The following is a 12,044-nucleotide window of genomic DNA, read 5'->3' as shown; positions in this document are numbered from 1 at the left end:
TCTGCTCCATTTTATTTAATGAAATGAATATTTTTTATTTTTTAAATGAAAGTTCAGGATTTAAAATTGGTACATCTGAAGGTGTAAACAAAGTCAATGTTGACATATTTTTCAAAATTTAAAATAATATAAAATTATGTACACTATTAGATATATTAATTTTAAATTTTGACCATAAAATAGATAGCATCAATTTTATTTGAAATAGAAAAAATCTTATTTCATTCATGTGCACCCTCCGATCTGATTTCCAAAATTCCTATTAATGTGAGGATTTTTTTATGTTTATATTTTTAAATAATTTATTAAATTGAATTATATTCCTAAAACATTTGATTCTCATACACATTTTTAATAAAATAAGTAAATTTCACATATATTTTAAAAAATGCACGTAATAAACTAATAATTATCCACTCTAAAACAGTACAATAAATTGGGTTGATTCGGCCACGACTCTAAATAAAACTTTGTTAAAAAATTTATGGTGTTGAAAACGTCGTAGCTGTCTAGCTGAAACTTCTTCTGGAAGTATTAACTACTGTCCTGACTCCTACGCATCGTTCACAAGTGTCAGCAAGAATTAATTATATATTTTATTATTATTATTTTTAATGTAATTCAGATATTAATTGTTTATTAAACGTGAATCGAACCTCCACCAAATAAATATTAGAACTAAGGATCAGAACGACAAGACGTACGTCTTAGGTTTTTGTTTTTGTTTTTATTTTTATTTATTTTATTTATTTATTTCTAATATGTTGACTTGTCTTCGAGTCTAGGCAAAAATAAATTAAGGGTTTGTCAAATTTTCCAACAAAAGCTTGACTAGCCAATAGAATTTCCCTACGGCAACGTCCCAGAAGGCCATAACCACCTCCAAGCTTAGCTCATCCTATACAAACCCCTAGGCATCTCCCTCACAGACCACAAGAGCTTACACAGTATCTCTAAGCTTCACAAAATGAATCTCTCCAAAAATCTATCAATTTTCTTCTTCATTTTCATTTTCATTTTCATCGCTCTCTTCTTCGGTCTTTCCGATGCAGCTAGATTTGACATAACCAACAATTGCCCCTTCACAATTTGGGCCGGGGCGGTACCTGGTGGCGGCAGGCAGCTCAATCGAGGTCAAACATGGAGTCTTAATGTTAATGCTGGCACTAAAGGGGCTCGCATTTGGCCTCGAACATGATGTAGTTTCGACGGTTCCGGACGTGGCAGATGCCAGACAGGTGATTGTGGCGGGCTTCTCCAATGCCAAGCCTATGGTGTACCCCCAAATACCCTTGCCGAATATGCACTAAACCAATTTAACAACTTGGACTTCTTCGATATCTCTCTTGTTGATGGGTTTAATGTTGCTATGGAGTTTAGCCCCACGTCTAATGGGTGCACCCGTGGAATAAGATGTACTGCTGATATCAACGGACAGTGCCTCAATCAGTTGAAGGCACCTGGCGGTTGTAACAATCCATGTACGGTGTTCAAGACCAATCAATATTGCTACAATTCTGGAAACTGTGAACCTACCGACTATTCCAAATTTTTTAAAACTCGTTGGCCCGATGCTTATAGTTACCCTAAGGATGACCAAACAAGCACATTCACGTGCCCTGATGGGACTAACTACAAGGTTGTCTTCTGCCCTTGAGTTAGTATCGTAGTTGATCAAGAGGAAGGAAACTAGCTACTAGCTAGTAATATATAATAATATGTGATGTACGTAATAAAAGCTTAAAAGGCTTTGTGTGTATGACGCTAGCCATATTAATTACGTATTCACTTGGCTGTAATAAAATTACGCTCACAAGTCATAATAACCTCTCTATTTGCGGTGACTTTTTTATTTCTTTTGAACCATGTTTGCAACTCTCTATATATGTCCGTATTTCTTGTGGCTGATGATGAATCAAAGTATTGTTTATGGGAGGTAAATATTGGATGTTCAACTTTTATGAGCGAGGTAATTAAAGTATTATAATTTTTACTATAATTTCTTTTTAATAAATTTACGTAACAATTCACATAATACTTATTACGCTTATTTTAAAATTATTAAAATGTAGATTACCATATAAGTTTAACAAGAAACCATAATAAAAAGGGCAATGTCTAAAGCCATTTTTTTTTTCAACTTTTATTACTGATCATTTATATAAAGATACGTATACGTACCTTTATGGAGTTAATTTCAAAGTGCGCAGCCTGCTTAACTTGACAATTCACTCTATTTATATATAGATATTTGTTTTTTTTTTTTTTTTTTAAAAGAAGTCTAGCCTAACTTTTATTAAAGAAGCAATTCATATGCATTTCGCCTTATATGACCGACCTTTCATTTTTGCACCTCTACCATACTATTCTTGATTATCACGCCTATACCTATCTTCTTATTGTCTTAATTCACAGATGCATCCTAATTTACCTTAACAAATCTATCTATAAGGACTTTCATCGAATGCTCCTTTTATTACCCGCTAGCTTCTTCCCTTGTATATTGTCAATAATTTGCACTTCGAAAAGCCGCCAATGAGTTTGAGGCTTTGCTTACAATTATGACAAGAATCTTATAAGGCAAAACCGGTTCATGTATTTACTCCTGGCTTGTGGGACAAACTCTAAATTCGTGCAAAGCGTCCCCCCTCTATACGGATTTGATAAGGTTCTGACTTTGCCGATGAGCTTTGCCCTATAAAATCATTTGCACTCAAGAGAATCTTGAACCTTAGACATGATGACGTAGTTACAAAGATCAAGGTCCTAATTACCTCTTGAGCCAACTATAGGGTTAGTAGAAATAAACTTTAATAATTAAGATTTATTTTCAATACATTTAACGTAAGTACATAATGTGTCACATCATCCAAAGTGTCATGTTACTAATTAAACACATGCAGTTGTTTTCAAACCTTCAAGTTATAACGTTATGGTATAGATCTTAAAACAGCTAGTCGACGTTCAAGGCCTTGTCCTGGGTGTCGTCCCCCCCACCCCCCCCCCCCCCCCCCCCCCCCCCACCTGCCGGTCTAAATCAACTGCCTCTCATACGTACGTGGGATGTCCAATACTGATCGAGACGGGCTGAAAGTCATGGGCTCATGCAAGACTTTTGACAATTAATTTATGTTTATGTTTTGGTTAATGTTTGGTTGCATCAAAACAGGCTGGTTAATTTATAAGTAATTAAGATTGAACTTTGGGGAGGGTGGCTCCTCGAACAGCCGTTCCTTTTTTCCTTATCATTTTCTTAATCAATTTCAGCTCTATTTCTTTGGTTAAGATTAGATCTCGACAAGTGGTATTAGAGCTATTTTGTTCTTGGCATGTTGTAGGGTACATGCCATTCAGGCAGGCCCAGGAAAAACAACACCACCAATAAGAAAGGTAGTGAGGAGGACAATTAGAGGAACAATAAATTTTTTTGGAACATGTAATTTAAATTATATAAATTTTGAATAGAATTCACTATTAAAAATTGGCTTGCAAGGAGAAAATGCTCAAAAACTTATATACACATAGTTAAAATTATACTTAAATTATGTAAGACATTAAAAATCATAACAGAAGCCACTGAATTCAATAACTTTTAGCACACTTCAAAGCAGGTGCAGTATTCAAACAATTCATTGCTTCTTTTTTTTTTTTTCCTCCCTAATTGTTTAAATTATAGGAAGAGTAAATAACAAATTTTAAAAGATGAGGATAAAGTAAGCATCTATGCCTAAGAAGTGATGGGTGCTTAAGGTAACCTTCTCATTAGTATTAATTAATAGAGATCGAAATGGCTGCAATTTTCTAGTCGAATTGCAATTAATCAAAGAGTTAATGCATGAGAGAGTCCCGATAGGGTTTATGTGTTTGAACGTCTAAGCTTCACACCTCAAGTTGTCCAAACATTTATTCATGTAAGTACTGGACTATATCAAAATTCTTTTTCATTTGTTGTCTGAATTAACTACGATTCGGTTAGAAAATATAGCCAATCGTGGGTCTATGTAGAGACATTTTAATTTACTTACTATCAAGCTTGTATTTGTGCCTTCCATGAGATTTTTCGCTAAACATTTAGACATAAAAAATGAAAGGGTGGTATTGTCATGAAAATTGGATTTCAAAAAGTAGCTTCACTTTCAACTGTGTCCTCTTCCTAGCAGTGCCGCACCCCCCATCACATTTTTTCCTTTCTTTTCTTCCTAAACCCTAGTGCCACACCCCTTTGCATCTTCTTCTTCTTCATGATTTCTTGCATGCTGCATCTGCTTCAATGGAATTATGAAAGTTGATAGGCCTCGCCAGGTCACCGGTTCTGTGAGGACGTCATGAAGCTCTAGATCAGCGTTGACGAGGAGATCGGAAATGGCGGGAAGATCGTCGACACTCGCTTCAAGAGGCCTCGCTGAGTCGCCAATCCTGAGGTCAGTGACCTCTAATCCTTTTTTTGTGATTTGTTTGAATCTGGCTTTTGTGATTTGTTTGTGATTTTTTTGTTTGAATCTAATTTTGTTTGAATCCGGTATTGTTTGAATCTGATTTTTTTTTGTTTAGTTCTTGAGAAAATCTAGCTTTGGTTTGGTTTCTCATGTTTCTAGATCTAGGTATTAAACTCGTATATCCCCGCACAATCCGCACCCCACCTCGCATCACCCCGCACCACTCAGCCCTAGATAGCACAAGTCTCCTTAATAAAGTACTCCACAACTCTTCTTGGAAAGTTGGCACCTAAGCTGGATATTCCTTCTAACCTTATCCTTGCCATGGAAAAGTAGTAAATTACAATAAAGAGTGCTGTCTTCCTTGATTTCAAAAGGAATACCGGGGATGTTGAGTTGTTTGGTAAAGATTGTTGAGCTAAATTTTTTTTTTTTCATTAGTAGTTGTAAGAAGTTATTGACTTGATATAAAGTAGAAAAAAATTGTATAGAAAAATAAAAAAAATTTGTATTACAGTGAATTTTTTTATTCGAATAATATAAAAAATTATTGATGTAATATAAAGAATGAAAAAAATTAGAATGTTTTGAAGTTGGTTGTTTTGAGGAAAAGTGAAAATAAAGGAGGGAAATGAGGTTTTATTACCAAACCAATATTTTGGAAAGTTTTTCGGTCAAACCATGATATATTTTTTCCAACCTAAAAGTTTAAGCACGTCAGTTTGGACCTAATTATATTATATTAACCATTCATATTTGTCGCAACATTTCAATATGAGACTCAATTTTTTTATTTTTTTATTTTTTATTTTAAAAAAAAATACAAACATGTCTATTCAATAATTTATCTCTCATGTGTATTGCTACATCCCTTCTCAAACGAAAGTTTTTTTTTTTTTTTTAATTATTATTTTTGTGGGCCGTCTCCAAATCACTTGTGTACCATGTGAATTTGCATTGGCCCCTACTCTAGAGACTCTTGTGTGTGCCTGCGCCATAAACCCCTTTAGACTTTCGTTTGTGTCCTTGTCATGATCCTCTTGTCTATGATGTGTCACCATCTCATAAGATGGTGACACATCATTTGGAAACTAAATTTTTTAGAATAACTTTGAGAAGTGTAGCATTTCTCTTGTTAGATTTGCATTGCAGTGTACATTACTATGACCCATTCCATGAAGTACATAATTATTGATGGTGGTTTAAAAGAGAAACGCTTGACACATTTTCACTCCTACACTCTTAAATGCATACTTTTGACATGACGTTAAAAATCATGTACAATTAAATCTTGATTGTATTAATATTGAATTTAGGATTCAATAATAATTTTAAAGTGTCATATCAAGAAGTATGCACTTGAAAATGTAAGAGTGAATGTGCATATAATTTACATGTGGTAACAGGCAAAGACATGACAGTCAACCGCGGAGTTGGGGAAGGGGGCGAATGACCACTAGCCGGCCACTAAAAATGGAAGATCAATATTTTAATATTTTTAATTAAGAAAATGACTCTTGTACAACAGTTGTGCAATTGTTGAATAAGATATTAGAGATATGGAATGGATCTCATGAGATAAGTCTACCACATAAATTCCACGTGAAACTCATCCCATATCCCATAACAGCTGTGCACCAATTAGTTAACATTTACTTTTAACCTTAAATCTGGATACATAGAAAGGAGTAATGCTACATGTCATACCCATGTCCCTTTTGTGTCCCTTTAAAAATGAGGTGGCTTTTAAAATCACCATTGAGCTTGTGATTGATCAAAATTGAATTTTGATCACATGGTGATTTTAAAAGTCACCTCATTTTTAGAGGGACATGGGTATGACATTTAGAATTACTCCATAGGAAGTAATGAGATGCATTTTTTTTCACGCTCGATCTTTTGCTGACGTGGGATAGGTAGCCGATAGCTTTGCAGAAGTTACTCTTCCTTGTGACTTTGGTTCACGTGCCCTTTTGATTTCGGCGCATGTGAGCGCGTTGCCGGTGTCTTGGACGGCGGTGGTGGATAGAAGAGTCGTGTTGATCATTGATCCTCATGGCAAAGCGTCAGAATCGAGGTTGGGGGAGGAAAGAGGGTTGCTAAGGCTCGGGAGACGTGGTGGTTGATCCGATCAATGATGTCAGCCCTATTGTTAATGGAGAGGTGAATATGGAGGAGGATTGCGTTTCTGGTGGTGTGGAATCGATTTCCCCTATAGTACGTTGAGGAACAACTGGGCTCATTGTCTGGTTGTCCTGATTCTACAGATGTGGAAAAGAAGGGTTCTTTGCCTGTTTGTCTTGAACAAATTCCTTATAGATATTTATCCCTCAAGAGACTAGAGTGACAAATTGCTCTTTGAGATTTTTTTTTTAGATAAATTGATATTTATTTAAGATACTCGAGTTGATGCCGGGAATTATATATTGTGATCCCCGGTCGTTGAGACTTTTTTCCTCCAACGCAATTTACTCTATTTTGCTTACTTTTCTACACTAGTACTAGCTAAAGGTACCCCTGTTTATAATTGTAAAAGAAAAAAAGGGACTACAGTTTATTACAAAATTGATAGGTGTGAATTAATGGCCACCTTTAAAGCATGTAATTTTTAATGTACATTTTTAATTAAATATATAATTTTCACATATATTTTTTTAAAAAAATTGTACATAATATATAATTATCTACTCTATCAGAGTTTAATAAATTGATTTAAAAGCCAGTCGAAAGAAACTTTGTGGTGCTGAAAATGCCATAGGTGAAACTTATTCTAGAACTATTAATTATGGTCCACGGCTGTAATCGAGCCACAAGTTGAGTCAAGTCGAGTTGAGCTGAGTATTGAATATTTAATAGTTTAAGCTTAGCTAGCTCATTTAAATTTATTTCAAACACAAGTCGAGTTTGAGCTTATCACGAACTTATCAATTAATTTATTCATTTCTTTATATAAAATAAATATAATGATTCTTTATCATTTCATAAATTCATACTAATCATAATTAGTTAATTAATTATGGTTAAATTTTTATCATTTGAGCTATTTAAATAAATTAACTTAAATCTTGTACAGCCAAACATGCCATGCATTTAGACATTCACGTAGAAGTTCACATTATACTTATCTCGTCAATCACTAAAATTCAAATATATATATATTTTGAAATATAATTTTTAGTTTTTACCCAGATTAAGCAAAGCAGCGGCCGGCTTAAGTTGACAGTTCATTCTATAGTTAAACTAAGCAATTAAGCGTCAGTCACCCCAATATACCAAAGTGTACCTTATATTAATTAATTAGTAGAGAAATAAACTTTAACAATTAAGATTTAATTTTTATACATTTAAAGCACATAATGTGCCACATCATCCAAAGGGTTATGTTATTACCTCAAAAAAAAAAAAAAAAAAGAGGGGGTTTTGTTATTAAAACACTGTTTTAAACCTTCAAGTTATAACGTTAAGCTATAGATCTTAAAAGTTAAAACAGATGTTCAAGGTTCATATTAAAATTAACTCCCCCCACCTCAAAAAAAAAAAAAAAAAAAAAACACACTCATAAGATCAGCTCGAAGAGTAGTTCTAAATGTCATATAAGTGTCTATAAAAAAATGAGATAATTTTTAAAATCATCTTTAAACGTATGATTGGTCAAATAGTAATTTTGATCAAATAATAATTTTAAAAATTACTTATTTTTTAATAAATATTTATATCACATTTAAAATTACTCACTTACGTGAAGGTCCGGGAAAGAAGCAAAATTAAAGTCTCCGGTCCTTGGAGTTTGAGGATCCTAGTTAATTTAAATATCACGACATAAGCAAATTGGACGGCCAGGATTAGAACACCGAGGGAGAGGATTCGGTGGGTCGAGAATGTTGTTTAGGAAGTTGGGTTCAGTGTAGGTGAGTGCATGAATCATCAGTGTGTACGTAAAGAACGGTGAGACTACCATTGATCGAGATTAAGATTAATGGTCTTAAACAAAAATGGGTACTATGTTATGTTATTAAGGGTGTACATGCAGATGCGATTATTTATAATATTCACAAAATATAGATATCATTTTTAGATATTCGACATCTACATCAAGTTTTTATTAACCGCATTCACGGGGTTATTGTGATTCTTATTTGCTACCCGCATATTAGTTGATGAGCCTTCTTTGGATTTCTATTAAGGCATAATTTGAATGATTTTAAAAATAATTTAGGCCTAATTTTAGTGTTTTGGGCTTGTTTTGATTTTTTTAAGCCGTAATCTTTTGAAAATATATTGATTTCACATTACTTTTTGTCTTTTTACCCAAGTGTTACACGAGAAAACAACATAACCTACCAAATTAATATAAACATAACCTATACCTAATAAAAAACGACGTTGTTTATATATATATATATAATAGATATTATATATAAAGAGTTTACGGATGCGGTTATTAATATATTCAGATAGAAGATATTGGATGTGAACGGTTAATATCCACTCACATATTTACCCCTGTATGTTAGGATTGTTGGGACTTTTGCTATTCATGTAAGAAATTCCATAAATATATTAAAGTGTCGCTCATATATTTGCCACATGTATTTGTGTATTTGTTGTAGTGTGAATTAAACACAATTGCGATTGTTCAGTAATTTATTTCAAATTACAAATTAATTGCGAAATTAAAATTAGAATTGATTTTTATTTTGATTCTTATATCTTGATGGAATGAATAAATAAGGTAAAGTTTTATTAAGAGCCTCTAACCTAGCCTATAAATTAAAAGTCTTTATATTCTAAAAGACCTCGCACCATTCCAAAAATACTCTAGCTAATCTTCACTCTTGAAATTATCGCTTGCTAATTTGTAAAATAATAGTATTTTACATGTGGAAAATCATGTAAGTAATTTATCAACAAAACTTAGACCATACAGTGAGCACAATTTATATTGGTAATTAAATGTCAGAAACATAATAATACATAGAAAAAATTGCGAGAAATCATTGTCAGAACATCCTTACGTTTTAAAAATGAGGTTTTAGACAAGTTGTGTTTAAGAGAATTATCAAAATAATTTGGTCAGTTGGTCAGTTCGTTTAGCAAACAATTTAAGGCGCATACTTAAGAAATCATGCAACGGTTTAAATACATAAAATCATGTTGAAAGAGTGCACAATATAATACCAATAAATATATCACGGCCTATAACCATCTTCCTCATGGCCTATTAATGCCCTTAATTATTCCTTTTATGATAGGATTTGCGCATCTCATTAGGCTTATGGTACAATTTCGGTGCGCACCCTGGCATGATATAATAGCCAGCCACCCTCTAGTCACTCAACCGGGTTGGGGTTGATACCCTGAGTGGCATGCAACTAGTGATGCTGCAAGTATAACACCCGTAGGTAGTTTTTTTTTTTTTTTTTTTTTACACATCCACATAAGAAGGGGGAGGGGACAGGTGGTTGGATACTGGGTAATTTAACATTCCACTCACAATAGGCTACAAGGTCAAGTCCATATAAATATATAGTATGCACATGCCTCATATTCTTCATCCTTTTTTCCTATGGCAGCATCCGATACAAGTGTACGTTATAAATTTCCACTTACATAATTAATGTCATGAATAAACAGAGTGAATAACGAGCATTTTAAATTAGCCATTTCTCAAGGTATTAGGGCTTATGACATATGTTCAAGAGATATCATGTATATAAAAAAATGAACAATTTATATCTATGAAAATATTCATGCTCAACGAATAATTTGTTTTGGCATTCTCATGGGCGATTACTTAACTTGTATGCTAATTTTCAAGTTTGGACTTTATAAGAAATCAAGCTCATTGCTATGCACATTTACACTCTATTATATATTAATCATTTTCCTTAAATCACAAACTCTTATTACACCGAAAACCTTAATTTCACTTTCTGGCTTTCCTTGATCGATCACTGTTCAGAAACCAATATATTGATTGTTGGGGACTGATCGATCACAAATTTTTAATAGGTTGATATGATTTTTGATTTTAATATTTTTAAGTAATTGACCCTAATGTCGTCGTTGATAATAATGTATCAGCATCGACATGTAAGCATCAACGCTGATAATAGGGCATCAGTGTCAACCACATAGTTGACGATTATATGATTTTTTTTATTTTTTTTTTAAAGTCATCAGCAACAAGCCTAATGTCGCAACTAATAACCATGTATCAACGTTGACTCTTGCTTGTCGACGCTCATATTATTTTATTTTATTATTTTTATCAATAAGCAAGTTATCAGTGACGATAAGAATGTCATCCCTGATAACCATGTATTAGAGTCGACTTTTTTGTGTTGACGTTGATAATAGGGCATCATGGTTGACTTTGGAGTCGACATTGATATCATTTTATTTTTAAGTAAGAAATCAGCGAAGACAACAATGTCAACTCTTTTGTCGACGTTGATTTTATTTTATTATTTTCATTTTTAAGTAAGTCATCAGCGACGAAACTAAGGTTGATTCTTGGTTGTTGACGCTTATAATAAAGGAGCAGTGTCGACTCCCTTGTCAACGTTGATGGGCTAGTTTGGCAAACTATTTTCATTCTCCTTCTATATCTTTTCACTTCTTTTAAAAATATCAAATAAAAAACATTCTAACTTTTTTACACTTTTTATACCACATCAATAATTTTTTATTATTATTAAAATAAAAAAAATTCACTACAAAACAAAACTTTTTCATTTTTCTATAAAACATTCTCAAATTTTATATCACATCAATCATTTTTTACTATACAATACACAAATATTTCTCAACTCAATTACTTACTAAACAAGCCCGATATCATTTATTTTATTAATTTTAAGTTAGTTATCAACAACAACATTATAACCATGCATCAGCGTGGACTTTTGCTTGTAGACGCTGATAATGTGGCACCTGCATCGACATTGATAGTCTAAATATTAGCGAGTTTTAATTTTAATTTAGATATAACATTAGCAACGGCATTGGTGTTGTTGTTGCTATCGTTGTGAATGGGAACATCTCACTGCTGATAGCTTCCCTCTATTATGCGTGTAGGAGAAAAAAAATTATATCCAAGTTATTAGCGATGACATATTAGCAACGACATTTAATATTTCTAACATTAGCAACCACTATGAATGATGAACCAAGCGTCATCGCTTATAAGCGATGACTCTTAGAAGTTGTTGCTGATAATGATCACTTATCAACAATGACTTGTGAGTCACCACTAAAAATTTTGTTGTTAATGACGATATTTCTTGTAGTGTTTGAGTTTGTTCGAAAAATATATGAACCAAGCTTTAACAAATTATTTAGCTATGTGATAAGCTTGAGTTAAACTTGTGTTTGAAATAAAATGAAATTAATTGAGCTTAAGCATTCCATACTCTGCTCGAATACAGTCTTACTGTGTAGCATACAAAACACGAAAGTTAAAACTCAAAATACAGGGAAAAAAAATTGTACAATATTAACAAAATTGTAGAAACAAAAACCTTGGTAGGTATTACCTAGAATACCTTTAACTTACTTTAAGGTTTAGGTTATACTTATATTGGTTGGGTTCAGTTCGGTGTTAGA

The 12,044-nt window shown here is 33.0% G+C and overlaps 1 pseudogene; it reads left to right on the top strand.

Annotated features, from left to right (window-relative positions):
* The first annotated feature begins 967 nt into the window (after positions 1 to 967).
* LOC133854847 (thaumatin-like protein) lies at positions 968 to 1,658 on the top strand (annotated as a pseudogene).
* Positions 1,659 to 12,044: the final 10,386 nt, after the last annotated feature.

This window comes from Alnus glutinosa, chromosome 13 (assembly GCF_958979055.1).
Source record: "Alnus glutinosa chromosome 13, dhAlnGlut1.1, whole genome shotgun sequence".
NCBI classification, from domain to species: Eukaryota; Viridiplantae; Streptophyta; class Magnoliopsida; order Fagales; family Betulaceae; genus Alnus; species Alnus glutinosa.
The sequence above is the reverse complement of the archived record's forward strand: the minus strand, read 5'-3'. Positions and strand labels throughout refer to the sequence as shown.